The sequence below is a fragment of the Halichoerus grypus genome, chromosome 6 (assembly GCF_964656455.1).
Source record: "Halichoerus grypus chromosome 6, mHalGry1.hap1.1, whole genome shotgun sequence".
NCBI classification, from domain to species: domain Eukaryota; kingdom Metazoa; phylum Chordata; class Mammalia; order Carnivora; family Phocidae; genus Halichoerus; species Halichoerus grypus.
In genome coordinates this window covers 175,797,832-175,812,598 of record NC_135717.1, presented here as the reverse complement: position 1 = coordinate 175,812,598, position 14,767 = coordinate 175,797,832, and the positions used below count along the sequence as shown (strand labels likewise).

The 14,767-nt window shown below is 59.0% G+C and overlaps 1 protein-coding gene across 2 annotated transcripts in view; it reads right to left on the bottom strand.

Moving 5' to 3' along the window:
- Positions 1 to 14,767, bottom strand: part of GRAMD4 (GRAM domain containing 4) — a 78,350-nt gene that overhangs the window by 46,633 nt on the left and 16,950 nt on the right. The window contains exon 1 of one of the 2 annotated variants that reach the window (XM_036072819.2): positions 1,943 to 2,093. The exons of the other annotated variant lie outside the window; for it this stretch is intronic. The gene's annotated coding sequence lies outside the window, so the exon portion shown is untranslated. Of the gene's footprint in view, positions 1 to 1,942; positions 2,094 to 14,767 lie in introns of those variants that run through there. 2 annotated transcript variants of the gene reach the window in all.

Genomic DNA, 14,767 nt, shown 5'->3' with positions numbered 1-14,767 from the left:
TTATTTATTTATTTGAGAGAAGCGAGAGAGCATGCGCACAAGCATGGGGCAGGGGTGGAGGGAGAGGGAGAAGCAGGCTCCCCGCTGAGCAGGGAGCCCGACGCGGGACTCGATCCCAGGACCCCCATGGCCTGAGCAGAAGGCAGACGCTCAACCGACTGAGCCACCCAGGCGCCCCCAAACTCCCACTTGTTAAAAACAAATGCAGTGCCACCAGGGTGTAGCCAACGTGGTCCACGAAGGACTACTCTCTTTGCTCTGAGACCGCTCCAGTACGTGGGCAAAAGCTACAGGACCCCGGGGCACAGACGGGCCAATTCCCTGAGCACAGGAATTCGCAGCCAGAGGAAATCTACCCACCACTCGAGCACAAACCTCCAGCTTCCCTAAAAAGGAAATACAAGCCAGTCCGCGTGGCAGAAGGCAGCGGGAACCGTGAACGCAGACGCCCTCGGAGCCGGCGATTCTGCTTCTTGAGCGCGAACCCAACACGTGGGGAGTGTGTCGCCCCCACGGCGGGATGGGACCCAGCAGCACAGCGCATGGGCAGGCCACTCCTACACGGGCAGGCATGGCATGCTGAGCATCACGTGGACTCACACAGGACCCCGGCCCGAGTGACAGACGCTGCCGCCCCGCGCACCATGACGGCAAACAGGTGTCCAGAAAGACCAAAGGTGATACAGGCCCCCACATGGGGTGGTTTGTAAAACTCTCTCCAGATGTCCTATAATGCGTTCCTACTGCTTTTTAAACTATGAAAATAAAAACCTGGGTACGGGAAGTACAGCAACGTAAAACCTATTTCCTCTCATTTCCAAAAAGACCTGAGGGATTCCTCGGCATCCGGCATCAGAGGAACGTGGGGTGGAGGGGACGGGCCAGGCGGGGACCACGGCTTGGGAGCAGGGACATCTAGCTGACTTGTGCCTGGAGAAAAGGGCTCAGGGCTGGCCTCACACCAGCCAAGCTCTGACCTCCTGCAAGGCTCTGGCTGGGTGGGTTCTCACCATCTGGGATTCTCTACAGGCCCTGGAGCTGGGGCTGCCTTCCTTCCCAGTTCAGCTCCAGCAAGCCAATGAGGTGGCAGCAGCAGGACAGGGGACAAAGCACCGAGTGTCCAGCCCCGCACCATCAGAACGCAATGCACGCCTCGGCGAGCCAGGGGCGCATCCCTCCAGCAGCCAGCCCACCCCAACCCTGGGCTCCTCCTGCCGGCTACTCATGTCAGCCTGTGGTGGGGGGTCCAGACACAGCCCACCCGAGCGAGGGGCTCCCAGAGGCCCGGCCCGGCCCTGTCCCTCCTGCTCCCCCAGGCTCCCTGGGCCCTTCAAAAGGATGAACCATCCATGCTGCTGTCAGCTCAGGGCCAGACACCAGGACTCCCCACCCACCCTACCCGAGGACGGGTCCAGGCTGCGAGGGGAGCCATGCTGCATCCCTGCGCTGGGCTGGAGTGTGGCGCATCCTACCCCAGAATTACCGCATCTTGATTACATCTGCAAAGTCTCTGTTCCAAGTAAGGTCACGTTCACAAAATCTGGGTGGACGGGAATTTGGGGAGGTTCATCCCCCATCTGTCAGATGGAGATGGAGGGCAGTACGGACCATTGTCTCGGACACAGAGGAGACCGGATCTCGGACACCAAGTGCGACCCAGAGCAAAGCTTTCCACGTGGAGCCCATGTCCAGTGGGTGCCCTCTCGACAAATCCTACCTTCACCTTGCATTCTGGTTGCTGCTGCCATGTGTCCCCCGGGCCCCACCAGCCCCCCACTCCCCAACCCTACCTCCTCAGATGCCCTCCACAAGCACCCAGAAGCCCAGCCCAGGCGGCTCAGGGCAGCTCCCGTAAGCCCCCCACCCCAAGGGGAACCAGCTGCTCAGCGGGATCCGCCACCACCCGGCCCTGCCGCCGTCGGAAGGAACCCCCTCCCCGTACCTCCACGTGGAAGCAGACGCTTGGGGAAAGGCCCCCTGGCCGTGGCTATTCCAGATCCCTGCTCAGAGCCAGGGCATTCTACAAGGACTCACGGGGACCATGTGCAACGGGGGCACCTGGTGCTGAGGCACAGGGTGCAGGGGCTTGCCTGGCTCCAGGCAGCACCCGCCAGGCTCCGGGTCCCCTGCACGCAGGACTGAGTCCAGCAGAGCTGGCCCGGGGACACAAAGCACGCTGCTCTGGAAACCCGCTGAATGGCTTCTGGACACACAAAGGCGGCAGTGTCTAGGGAAACTGGACTTGGAAACCACAAAGGACTTTATCTCCCTTCCCAGCCAAGATTTTTAAAAGAGTGGTTCCTGGTCTCCGGCGCTTGCAGCGTCCCAGCCAATCTGCCTCGACCCGCAGCGCACACCACTCCCCGGCCTGGCTTCACCTCCCGATTATCTATGGCTCTCCTGCTGATCTGAGGACAAACAATGTCCACTTTCCCACAGGATGCCGTCCCGTCCTAACCTTCTTCCCGGGGAGTCACAGACGCTGAGAACCGCGCGCCTCCCCCTTCCCCCAGGCCAGTCCCAGAGACAGCCAGGTCCTTCCCATCCTCTGGGAAGACAGCCCCGGACCCCACGGTCAGAGTGGCCTAGGATGGCAGCTACAGACTCTGAGGCTCTGCGGGGCAAACAGGAGGGACGGGGAGGAGGCACAGACTCAGTTGTCCTGATCAACGCCCCAAAGGCCTTGCCCCCAGAACCCCAGTGTACACGCAACTCCCATCCAGCCCTGTGGGGCCCTGTGCTGAGCACTCCCTGGGAGCGGTCTGACACTGGAGACCACTGACCCTGTCCCCAACCCCATGCCAGGCTCAAGACATGGCTCATAGCGGATGACCCCCAGGTTTCCCCAAACACAAGGCTTGTGTGGGATCCACTTCTCTCACCCCAGATTCACAGCTCAGTCCTGCCGGACTGGGCACAGGCAGCAGGACCCCAAATGCTCCCGGCGTCCACACCCAGATGTCCTGCTCCTGACCTAGCACCTGCTGGCTTCCCTGGGAGCTCTGCCGGCCAGCTGGACATCTCACTGGTAGCTTGGTTCTGCCTAGCTTAGCACGGAGCTGGAGTCTCAGCTCACCCTCCCGCCGGATGGCATGTGTATCCACCAGCTGCTCAAGCCACAGCCCTTGAAGGAGCCCTCAATCACAGGATCACTCCATGGCCACCCTCTCCAAACCAGGCCCCACACCAGTCTGCCTCTCCACCCTGACCCCACCCTCCTGCTCAGCTGGGCCTGGGGCGGAGGGGCCCACAGCACCTCATGGAGCCCCTTCTGCACGTGGCAGGAAACCAGACCTCCCAGCGCTTCCTCTTCCAGTCCCTGGGGGTCCTCTGGCCACTGCGTTTGCTCCTACTGTGGGGCCCAGCACCTCTGGTTCTGGGGTGTCTCCCATCCCAGAGCCTTTTTCTCCAAGTACCCCACCTTGAAAGCCATTCCTGGAACTTCCAGCTAACTCCCTTGTTTGGGATTTGGACCCCCAGCCCCACGCTGTAAGAACACGGGCCCCAAGGGCAGAGGCAGCCGTGGCTCTTCAGGTGATGCCCCAGCAGGCCTGGCCCATGCTGGGCTCACAAACCCTCATCAGGCAAACGAAGGAATGATGCACAAAGGCGGGGCCATGCTGAGCAGAAGAGCAGCAGGAAATCCAGGGCCCTACGCCGGCTCTGGGCCACCCAGCCACAGCTGCGAAGGGCTATCCTCCCAGAGAGCCCTCAGAGCAAAGGGCCGTCCACGGACTTTGCTCAGGAGCCCTGCTGGGGTTTGCAGTTCCTAAATCCCTAAACACTTGTGGAAAACTTAACGCCAAGTTTTCAACAACCTGGGTGTTTCTCCGGGAGTGGGGGGGAGGCTTGAATTTCTTCCCATGGGCAAGCATCTTCAGGGGCTGTCTGTCCACGAAGGTCAGGCCAAAACCCCCAGTGCGGTGAGCCAGGGGAGGATAATGAAGGCCCAGGTCCCACGAGCTCAGTGACCCTGACCGATGGCCCAGGTGGCCCTGGAAAGTCAGAGAGCGGGAGAGCTGGGAGGGCCCGGTGTGAGCTGCCACCCCCTTTTCTGTGACCTGGGATCACGCCCCCGGACCGGAGAGCTCATGACCACACAGGGAGTGGCCCCGGGGACCCGTGTGCAGAGACGCAGGCTGGACGGCGACTGCAAACCGCACAGATACACAGCCGCGTGCACACGCTCACAAATACCAGGAAAACGTGTGGCACCCTTCGTGGGAAAGCCGAGGGGCCGGTGCAGCTCACGGATGTTCTGACTTTTCCTGAACAACCCCCTCCCCTGTCCAGCACGATCCTAACGGAAGATGAGTACAGCGTAGAGAGGAACGCCGGCTGACATTCCGTTAACGTGAACAAGACAAGGTGCACGTGGGAGGCACGCATCAGAGCCCCACGCGTTGGTCGCGGACGGGGGAGCCCCTGCTGAAGGGCAGGGCAGCTTTCTGAGAGCGCAGGAGTGTTGCCTCGGCTTCTCTGTGCCCCTCACGGTGGGTGGCTGCACACGTCCCACACGTGGCTCTTCCATTGCTTGATTAAGCCGAGACAATCAACAAAATGAGAAGCGAAGCCCCAATTCGTAGCATCTGCCCGTTTCTGTGGTGTGGCTGCTCCCACCGTGGCCATTTTCAAGCCACCAGAGAGACGTGCAGGCGTGGGCGCGTGGTTGGGGCCGATGCAGTGGCCACCGTGACCCAAGATTTCCACCTTCCAGACACGACGGACGCAAGCCACCTCGCGACCATAAAAGTAGCGACGTAATTCAGAAGGGAGGGATTTCCAGTGAATACCTTGGCTGCGAATTCACCTAAGTTTACAGGCTTTCGTTTTTATTACTGGCCAGCTCCCCAAATCCCTGCAAATGTTAGCAGCGCCTGCGAGCTGGGACGAGCTGGTTCCAGCACACCGGCCCTGCTCCCTCCCCTCACACTGCATGGCCACACAAGAATGGGGCTCAGGAAACACTGGGGAACCCAGCACTCCCACTCACCCTTCTTCCCCCGCAGGGCTCAGGGACAGAGGCACGAAACAGGAGCCAAGGTCAAAATGCAAAATTCGAGCCCCTGAGAGGGCCAAAGGGACCGAAGACAGTCCTGGGAGGTGGGACCCAGATGGCGTAGTCACTGCCTGGACCCCACCCCCCATCCTCACCATCCCCGACCCCCCGGACCCCTGGGACCCCGCCAGGGACATTCCTGCGGTCTGAGGCATTCCCAGCCACCGGGTGACCACTTCACTCTTCCCATCTCTGGCTCGGCACCACCTGCCCATCCAGCCAGGCGGCTCCCACCCGCCGTGAGGTCACCCCCACTCGGGCGTCCTGCAGCACGATGGTCCACACAGCAACCACAGCTGAGGGGCGCAGTCAGGGGACGTACGCCTGTCCAGGGCAGTTCCCACCGCAGAAGCCACTGGGAGCGGCCTGTGTGCTGAGTCCGGACCCGAGCCACCTCTCCTCACCATCCGGGCGTGAGTGCAGTGGTCCCGAGTGCCCAGAACAAGATGCCACCTGCCACGTTGCGTGACCTTGTGTGGGTCACACCCCCCTCCCCTGTGCCCGGTCTCTGGCTCTGAGAGCATGTTGATGGTAGCCCCTCATTCAGCTGTGCGTGGAATGACCTCATGGTCGTCACCTGGCGAGCAGCAATAATGAGGGCAAAACCCCAGATCCTACTTTCCAAAACCACATTCAACAAATGTCACTCTCCCTGCACGCTGTCACTTTACCTGGTGGTGACATCACTGCTTGACAGATGGGGGAAGCCACGGTAAGAGGGTCCAGGACACCCGAGACCACCCCCCACCCCCAGCCATCAGCAGCTTCCACACCCACAGGCGGGAAAGGAAGGGCCGGCAGGTGAGCGGAGCCTGCAGGCAGTGGGAAGCAAGGGCCACAGTGCCCAAAACACCACGGGAGGGTTCAGACCGGACCCCGGGGGGGCAGGCAGCCGGTTCAGAGAGGGCGCAGCAGCCCCCGGCCAGCACTCCAGCACCAAGGCTCAGCCCTGCCACCTGCCCTGCACGAACCAGGCCGTGCCCTTTGACCCCAGCTGGAGACCAGCCCCAAGGATCAGCAGTGAGGTCTACAGAGGCAGGCCAGCCAGGCCAAGCCCAGCCCTCCTGGTCCTTGAAGTGGCATTAAAAAAAGAGCAGTACCTGCTAGAGGTGTGAGCCGGGCCCACCCGAGGACTTGTCTCCAGGCCCTTGGGCCTCAGCAGACACACACACCTGGAGAGGAAACCCCAGGCGGGGGCTTGGAGCACCTGCTCTGGAGTGCTCACCAGGCCCCAACACAGGGGAGGACAAACCCTCAGCGCTGTGCTTTCACTGTCCCCAGGCCTCCTGTGCACCCCAAAACCTGTGCAGGGCCCCAAATCGCAGGCAAGAGTGACAAGCTCCCCCATCCTAGGTGTCCTATGTCCCAGTCACAATGCTGTTAAACCAAATGACAGGAAGGGAAACTGAGGCTTGGGGAAGCAGCATAAGAGAGAAGTGGCACATCAGAAACAGAAGCCAACATCACTGGACTCCAGAGCCCGTGCTTGCCCTAACCCCAGACAGACCCAGCCATCCCACCCTCCCTAGCACATGCCTCTGTTAATACATCCCTCACTGAATGACAGCTCCCAGGCCCCTCTGCCTAGCATATTGAGTAGGGAGCCTGGCAGAGTGGCCACACTGATGTTTATTTAAACAAAACAACACTAGCAAGAAAATCTAACGTTTAGGAGTAGGTAGACAAAAACCTCTGTGTCGTGTAAGCAAATAGAATAAGCTACTAGAAATGCACACAAATTCATTTCAATTTCTCTCCATCACTCTTCACAACAAGGACCTGAGAAGATCCAGCCAATGAGACAGCTGGTAGGAAGCACCTTCCAAATTCCGGGCACTAGGCATGACTTCGTGCCATGGCCCTGGCCCAAGTTCCTGAAAGCAGAAAGGGGCGTGGCTCGCAGCTGTCTGAAACCAGGCAGCTCTCCAAAGGCATTGCACCATTAAGACACGGCAGCAGGCGAGGCGCGGCCCGGGCGAGCCTGTTCTGCAAGGGGCCAGGTAGGAAATGTCGGGCTTGGCGGGCCACACGGCCCATCCTAACTTCTCAACTCTGCTGTACCACAAAATGGGTGTGGCTGTGGGCAAATAAAACATTATTTTTTTTTTAAGATTTTATTTATTTATTTGACAGAGAGAGAGAGAGAACACAAGTAGGCAGACCGGCAGGCAGAGGCAGAGGGAGGAGCCCAGGCTCCCTGCTGAGCACAGAGCCCGACATGGGGCTCGATCCAGGACCCTGGGATCATGACCTGAGCCGGAGGCAGAGGCTTAACCGTCTGAGCCACCCAGGCGTGCCCAAATAAAACATTATTTACAAAAGCAGGTGGCAATGGGCTAGGTTTGGCCCGTGGGCCATGCTCTACTGCCCCTGCTCTTACGGCGAGATGCCCAGCAGAACAAGAACTCTCAGAAAGGTCACAGTACTTACTGGCCCACTAACAGGGAACCTGGGCCCTCGCTAAGCACCGGGGTCCCACTGCCAGTGGCCTGAGCATCACAGGCTTGTGCGTGGACCTTGCTCCCACCCAGTCTTCTTAAGGAAAGGGGTGAGGGGCAAGGTGCTCTCCATGGCGAGGGTGGGGCAGCCTGGACAGTCTCTAGGCTCCCTGGGGCCTGAAGGAGCTCGGTGAGGGAAACCGACCCGTCTCCGTCCACCTCAGTCGTGGGCCAGGGGCTTCTCCCCACATCCCTCATAGCGCATCTGAGGCAGGGAAGCTGGAAGGAGAGGAGCTGTGAACAGCCACGGGTGGAAGGCACTGCCCACCCTGAAGGGCCGCCCCTTGGGTCTCACTCAGGGTAGTGTCCCTTGCTCTGCAGGGACAAAGAGCACAATGAAAAAGCCCTCATGACACCAAGAGCCAGCGCCAGGCCCCACCCCCTGCCTGGAACACCCCAATCTGTGTTCCTGGCTGAGCACTGCCCCCCTCCCCAGAGCCACTCAGCTCAGTCACCCCAGACCCAACACAGCCTGGTCACCTGGCTGTCTCCTGGCCGTCACCTGCTTCTGGCAGCCAGTCAAGGAATGGGTGGGTGAGGTGCATTTTAAAGACCTTCCGGGACCCGGGCAAATCCAGCACCAGGTAAACCCACAGCTTTAAACAGCCCCTTAGGTGAAAAGAGCTTCTGTGCGCCACCAAACCACCTGCCCGGAGGCCACTTTGTTTTTCCTGTTTTATCTCAGCCCAGCCCAGGCCCAGGGCTCTCCTGCCAGGCCTCTCCCCACCCCAGGCCAGGCCCCGGGATATTTACAGGCCCTCCGCCGGGTGTCAAGCACCACAGGCCACAAAGGTTTTCCATGTTTAAAACAACACACAACGAGGAGAAGGTGGAACCCACATTTCCTGCTCAGCAGGCCAAGAAAGGAACACAACCCGAGCCGAGACAAGGCGTGACAGCAGAGGGGCCGGATGGAGGCGCTCAGCAGCCCTCCCTCCATGGGCCTCTGTTACAAAACTCACATCCAGCGTAAAAGAAAAAAGAAACTAAAAAAAAAAAACAAAAAAAACACCCGAACCCTCAAAGTTGTCTTTGCACCTGCCACCCGGATAACCGCTGAGCTCCAATGTGGCCGCCGGACGGTCTGGTCTTTACTCGGGCTGTCCTGGCTGGCCTGGCGGCAGGTGGGCTCTGCAGCCGAACGAGCCATCTGCACGTCGGCTCCAGCACACAGCCCTGGGGACTCGGGCTGCGCACCCTCACTGTGCAGCAGGGGTCACGGGGCAGAGGCCACGGAGGCAGGGGTGCGAGTCACGCGCCGCACCCTCGGGAGTCACAGCGACGAGCGATCCTGTCAACAGGTGTTTAATGAGCACCTACTATGTACCAGACGCAGTCCAGTGCGGGAATGCAGAGGAGGCACTCTGACGGCCCCGGCGCTTCCTAACCACGGAAAGGAGGAGCCGGGTGAGTGGGGGACAGGGGGCCACGGGCCAGGGCAGGCCGCTCTGAGCTGCAGGAGCCAGCCGCGGGCTGCAGAGGGAGACACCCCAGGGAAAGGGAGCAGCACGGAGACTCACAGCAAGACGGACAGAGGAACTGGTAGGGCCGTGGGAAGCAGTGGAGGCCGGGCAGGGGCTCGGTCCATTCCGGGGGCGCGCCCGGGGAGCCCCCACATGCAGCAGCTGCGCGGAGAGCCACACTGACACGGCCCATGGGCTTCACGCCTTCCCGTCCCCCCCATCCAATCCCCGCCTGCCCGGCTCTGGGAGGCTGAAGTCCTGGCTCCCGCACGCCTGTCTCTGGGCCAGGCTGGCACAAAGGACTCCGTAAACATCAGCTGCTGGGACTCCGGGGTCCTGCCTTCTACAGAGAGGAGGACACTGAGGTCCAGAGGGACTCGCAGGCATGACTGGGTGGAAGATGGTGTCCAGGCCACTGTAAGGTCCCCGTCACTCCCGCACTGCCCCCCTCCCCTGGGACGGCTCACGGACCTGCCTGGGGAACCAGGGCAGCCTGGCTCAGAGCAGTCCATTTGCCAGATTCCCAAGGAAACACTCGGCCCAATTTCCAGCACCCACGGCCAGAAAATAAACACAGGGCTACCAGAGGACCCAGCAAGCCCGCTTCTGGGGATACACCCAAAGTACCGACACCTGGGGCTCAGAGAGGGATGGATGGATGGATGGACAAACAAAATGTGGTCTATGCATACAACGGCGTATCACTCAGCCTCAAGAACATCGGGAATTCTGACTGGGGCTATAACACGGATGAACCTGGAGGACGCTGTGCCCAGTGAAAGAAGCCAGTCACAAAGGAGCCAATTCTGCATGATTCCACTTAGATGGTCCCCAGGAGGGTCACATCCACAGAGACAGAAAGCCCATGGTGGGCGCCAGGGGCGGGAGGAGGGGGACGGAGAGTCAGTGCTCCACGGGGACAGAGTTTCAGTTGGGGAAGATGACAGTTCTGGAGACAGATGGTATGATGGGCTCACACAACGTAAATGTACCTAATACCACCAAATTGCATACTCAACAATGGTTAAAATGGTATGTTTTATATCATATAGGTTGTATCGCATTCATAAGGCATATTATATACATCATGTTGTGTATATCCCATCATGGTTACATACAAATACACAAGGAGAGATAGCCTGAGCAAAACTCTCTAAAATAATCTATAGGTCTAATGTGATTCCCCTAAAAAAATTAGAAAACGATTTTAGAGAAAGCAAAACGAGCTAAGTCTAAGGTTTACAAGGAAAAACAAACAAGCCGAATAACCTGGAAAATTCTGGAAAGCAAGAGTGATGCGGGGTGACGAGCCTGATCATGTAACAGAACGTGGTGCAGCTACAGCCATTCTGCAGGCGTGGGGGTGGCGCGTGAACAGAGAGCAGGGCCACGGAACAAACTAGAACGCACAGAAGCAGACCCAGCCCCCGTCGGGATCAAAGTGGCATTTCACAGCAGAGGGGAAGAGACACACTGATATCCGGGTAGTTGTGCGGAAAAAGGTAAGGTTGGAGCCACACCTCACACCTTCCCAAAAGACACTGGAAGTAGCCCGGGGGCCACAGGGGAGGGTCCAGGACCTCAGACCAGACTGGGCCTCTCCAAGCAAGACATGAAGCGCGGTAAGAACACAGATTACTTTCAAAACAAATTTTTGCAAGGCAAAAACCTCCATCGGTAGTCAAACAAATGATAATCTAGGAGAAAATGTTTGCAGCACGTACTACAAAGGATTAATCTGTCCGACGTTCATAAACAGCCCAGTAGAAAAATGGGCAAGAGATGCAGACAGCTCCCAGAAAAGGCAAACAGTTCTTAAACATATGGAAAGACAATTAATCTTCACTTATAAAGACAGAAATACAAATTGAAATTACATCGAGAAGCCCTTCTCCCTAGCAGACTGGCAGACACGCAGCACGTGGGCGTGAGGACGAGGAAGCAGGGTCCCCCGCTCGGAGAGCGGTGCCCAGGGCCATTTTGCAACACCCAGTAACGGTACTATTTCATTTCCAGGAACCTCTCACACTTGCAAAATGATGTATAAGCAAGGTCGTTTCACTGCCATGTCGTTTTTGTAATAGCAAAATAGGCTGGGTGCACCCTCATGTCCACCCATGGGGGACAGTCACCCATGGGAGCCCCCCCAGTCTGAACAAGAAGTGAGGACCCCCCACCCCCCACCCTGCTGGAGACCTCGCAGCCTGGGCTGACTGCTACCTGCAGTGTGCGCAAAGCCAGCAGCCGCGGAGGACCAGAGAGCAGGAAGTAGGGAGGGGGACGGGAAGGGGCACTGGAGACCCAGCCTAAGCTTCAACCCCTTTTGAATCTTGAATGTGTTGACTATTCCATAGCAAACAACGTTTTAAAATTAAACGTTTTAAATAAAAGATAAGAAGGATTTTTTTTTTTTTTTTGATAAGAAAGATTTTAAATGAAGCAGAAAAAATGGGGAAAAGGACCTTCATTTCACTTCAGGGAAATCTCTCCCGAGGCCAAACCGGCGGTTCTCAGTGTGGCCCAGGAACCCCTTCTGGGGGACCCACAAGGTCAAAACTAAGGCTCGTTTGCTTTCCCACGCTTGCTCTCACGCCACGGTGGCCGGGACAGGACTCAGCACCCCAGCTGTGTTCGCTCACAGCCGACTCGCGGCGGCCTGCAAAGCGGGCAATGCTCCCTTCACTCATTTCTTTTTTGTCTGGGGAGGGAGGTGCAGGGAATGATTTTTTAAGAAATAAAATATGCTACTTATGTGAATATGTAATGGGTTTATGGTTGGCAGTTTTTGATAAATTAATAAGTATTTTTAAATTTTTCAGTTTTACTTTCTAATCCGGTAAAGAGCAACAGAGACAACCCACATATATAAGGGCCCTCTGGTGACCTCATGAACTAAAGATACAAAGGGGTCCTGAGATCAACTCTGAGACCAGGCAGCCTACCCCAGTGATTCTGGAGAAGGGGTGCGGGGCCAGGCCAGTGGGCCCACGACTCCCCTGACCCCAGTCTAGGCCGCGGGGGTGGCAGCTGGGCCCCGGCTGGGAGCTGTGTCCACAGACGCGACCAGAGTGGGCCTCGGGCAGGTGTGCGGCAGGCCCGGCAGGGGTGGGGGGCAGGGCAGAGCGCCCTCACCTTACAGGTAGGGAGACGTGGCACAGAGCCGGGAAGCAGGGGTGAGGCAATGCCCCTGTGCCCGGCCAGGCCGGTGGCTACACCTCCCCCCTTCTCCACTTCCACCTCACCCCTTGGGGCTCAGGCAAGAGGAGGCCCCCAAGCACACCCCCATTTCGCCACCCCCTCTGCTTACACACACCCTCCCTGTCTCTGGGTACCATGCACCTTTCAGGGGCCACAGAGGCTTCCTGCTCCAGGAAGCCCTCCCTGATGTCCTCGTCCACAGGTGTCTCTCAGTTCGTGCACACCCCTGCCCCGGGGCACCGGGGCTGCCACACCGGAGTGTGCATGCACGCACCCGCCCACCGTGCCTCTGCAGCCCGGTGCACACGGCCTCTGTGGTTCTCAGGCCTCAGCAGCCCGTCCCCCGACCCCCCACACTTGGAGTGCAGCTCAGCAGGCAAATTGAAGCCTTTTTGGTAACAGGACTGCGTGAGTCCGGAGCACACAGGTCCTGCCTTCCTGGGGAACAGCCTGCCTGAAAATGAGTGGACCGCAGGGAAAGAAGAAGGGAGAGGTGACAGGGAAGGAAACAAACAGAAGAAAGGGCACCAGAGACATGGGCCTCCCCCACCCCCGGGCCAGAGCGGCAAAGGCCCCTGTGCGTCAGCAAGCCTGCGGCGGACCCCTCCTGCTGGGCAGACAAGGCGGCTCCGCACTTGGGGGACTCCCTGGAGGGGAGACGAGGAGGAGTGGGCGACGTCTGCAGAGCGCACTCACGAGCTGCTGGGACGCTCTCCGGAGACCACAGGCATCGCGGGCCGTGGGAAATCAGGCACGCAACGGTCCACCTCACGAACAGTCGCTTGAGAAGAAATGGTTTTAGGACTGAAGGACCCCTCTCTCCACAGGACCCCCTGACAAATCGCTTTGTAAACAGTGACCTTTCCTGGGACCTTTAAGGTTCAGATGGGATGTGCCCTCATCGGCTTCCTGGGCAGTCCTCCGGGGAGAAAGCACCACTGTAGCGAGAAGCACTGGGACCTTCCTCACTCTCAGGAGGGGGGCCCCACGTGGGAAAAGGTCACTCTTCGGCGAAGGCGATTACAACCCACACCATGCCTTTGCTTCGGCGAGAACAAACGCACAGAACCCGTCAGGCTGTGTGGCCGTGACGCTGAGTGGGGCAGATTTGTGGACAGGCTTTAACCTCCCTCCGCAGAGAACCGAGAGGACACGGTCAGTGTGGGAAGAATCAATACCCAGAAGCGCAAGGATGAAAATCACGGCTCAGAGTCTGAAAAGCCAATGGCCATGCCCACACTAAGTCACAACGCGACTACGGACACACACAGGCCCCGCCATCCACGCCCCAGGCCCCGTCTGTTGACCCAGGTTCCAAAAGCCGACTTGTCCTGTGCTAGGGATTCTCCCTAAATCTTAATGTCCTGACCTGACCCCACATCGCAGCCTGCTTTGTCCCCATTCCCCGAGACCCTCTCCTGAGAGGCTGCAGGGATGCGAAGCTCCGGGCTGTGGGCACCGCAGGTACCCCCCGGCCAAGCTCACACCCCAGCCCTCCCCACCAGGCCCTCAAGTGAGGCTGCTGTTCCGACCCCGGGCACTCACTTTCCCCCTGGGCCCCCCGTGCACCCAGCCCACTGCTCCTCTTTCGTTCTGGCCACTCGGCACAGCTGATAAGGGGCCTGCACTCGGCAGCAGCTCTGGTCTCCCCATATCAGCGACCCCTGCCCCTCAGACGAACTCACCACTGCACCACGCCCCCACGTCCCCGGCTGACCGCAGGCACTCCTGCCCCAGGTGGGCCCCCACCGCTCAGCCAAGCAGACCCCAAAGACCTGGAACCCCCCGAGCGGCCAGAATCAGACCAGTAACCATCCCTTAGAGTCGGGGAGGGAGCCACTCAAAGGGTCCCCTGGGGATGCATCCAGCGGATATCCACACCTTCCGCAACAGGAATCCTCAGGCGGCCACAACCAAGGAGCAAGATGACCACCCCCACCCCCCAACGGCCACCCTCCTGCCTCCACTTACCAGAGCAGAAAAGGCCCAAGCATCTCACTCAAAGTTTCATCAAAGTTGGACCCAAAAAAGGCAAAACGCCAAATCCTTAATTGACTAAAAAAAAACAACGCAACTAATCAGAACATGCCACCTTCTGGACCGAGAAGGGAACGTGTACGAACAGAGGATCGATACAAACCCACATTCCACGCAAATCTGCCCTCAAAGACGCCACCACCCTGCTTCTGTCCTCATGGAAACACTGCGGGCACGTCACCTAAACCGTGAGACAGACGTCACTCAGCAAGTCCCCCGGATCCTAGGACGGCCCCAGCTCACCACATCATCTCATTCCCACAGGCCGCAGGGCTCCAGGGAACCAGCACGCGGTCTCTGCCGCAGCCTGGACCGCACCATGTGTCCACACCTGGCCCGGCTGCCGGCACCCAGCTCTGCGATCCTGCCGGAGCCACCTCCCAGCGCTCGTCCCAGCCAAGGGGTCTGAAGGTCTGGCCGTGGATTCCCAGGGGAGGGCAGGACGCACCGAAAGCAGGCGTGGAGACCTGGCTTAACCAGACTGACAGGTTGGCACAGCCGAGAAGGGTGGT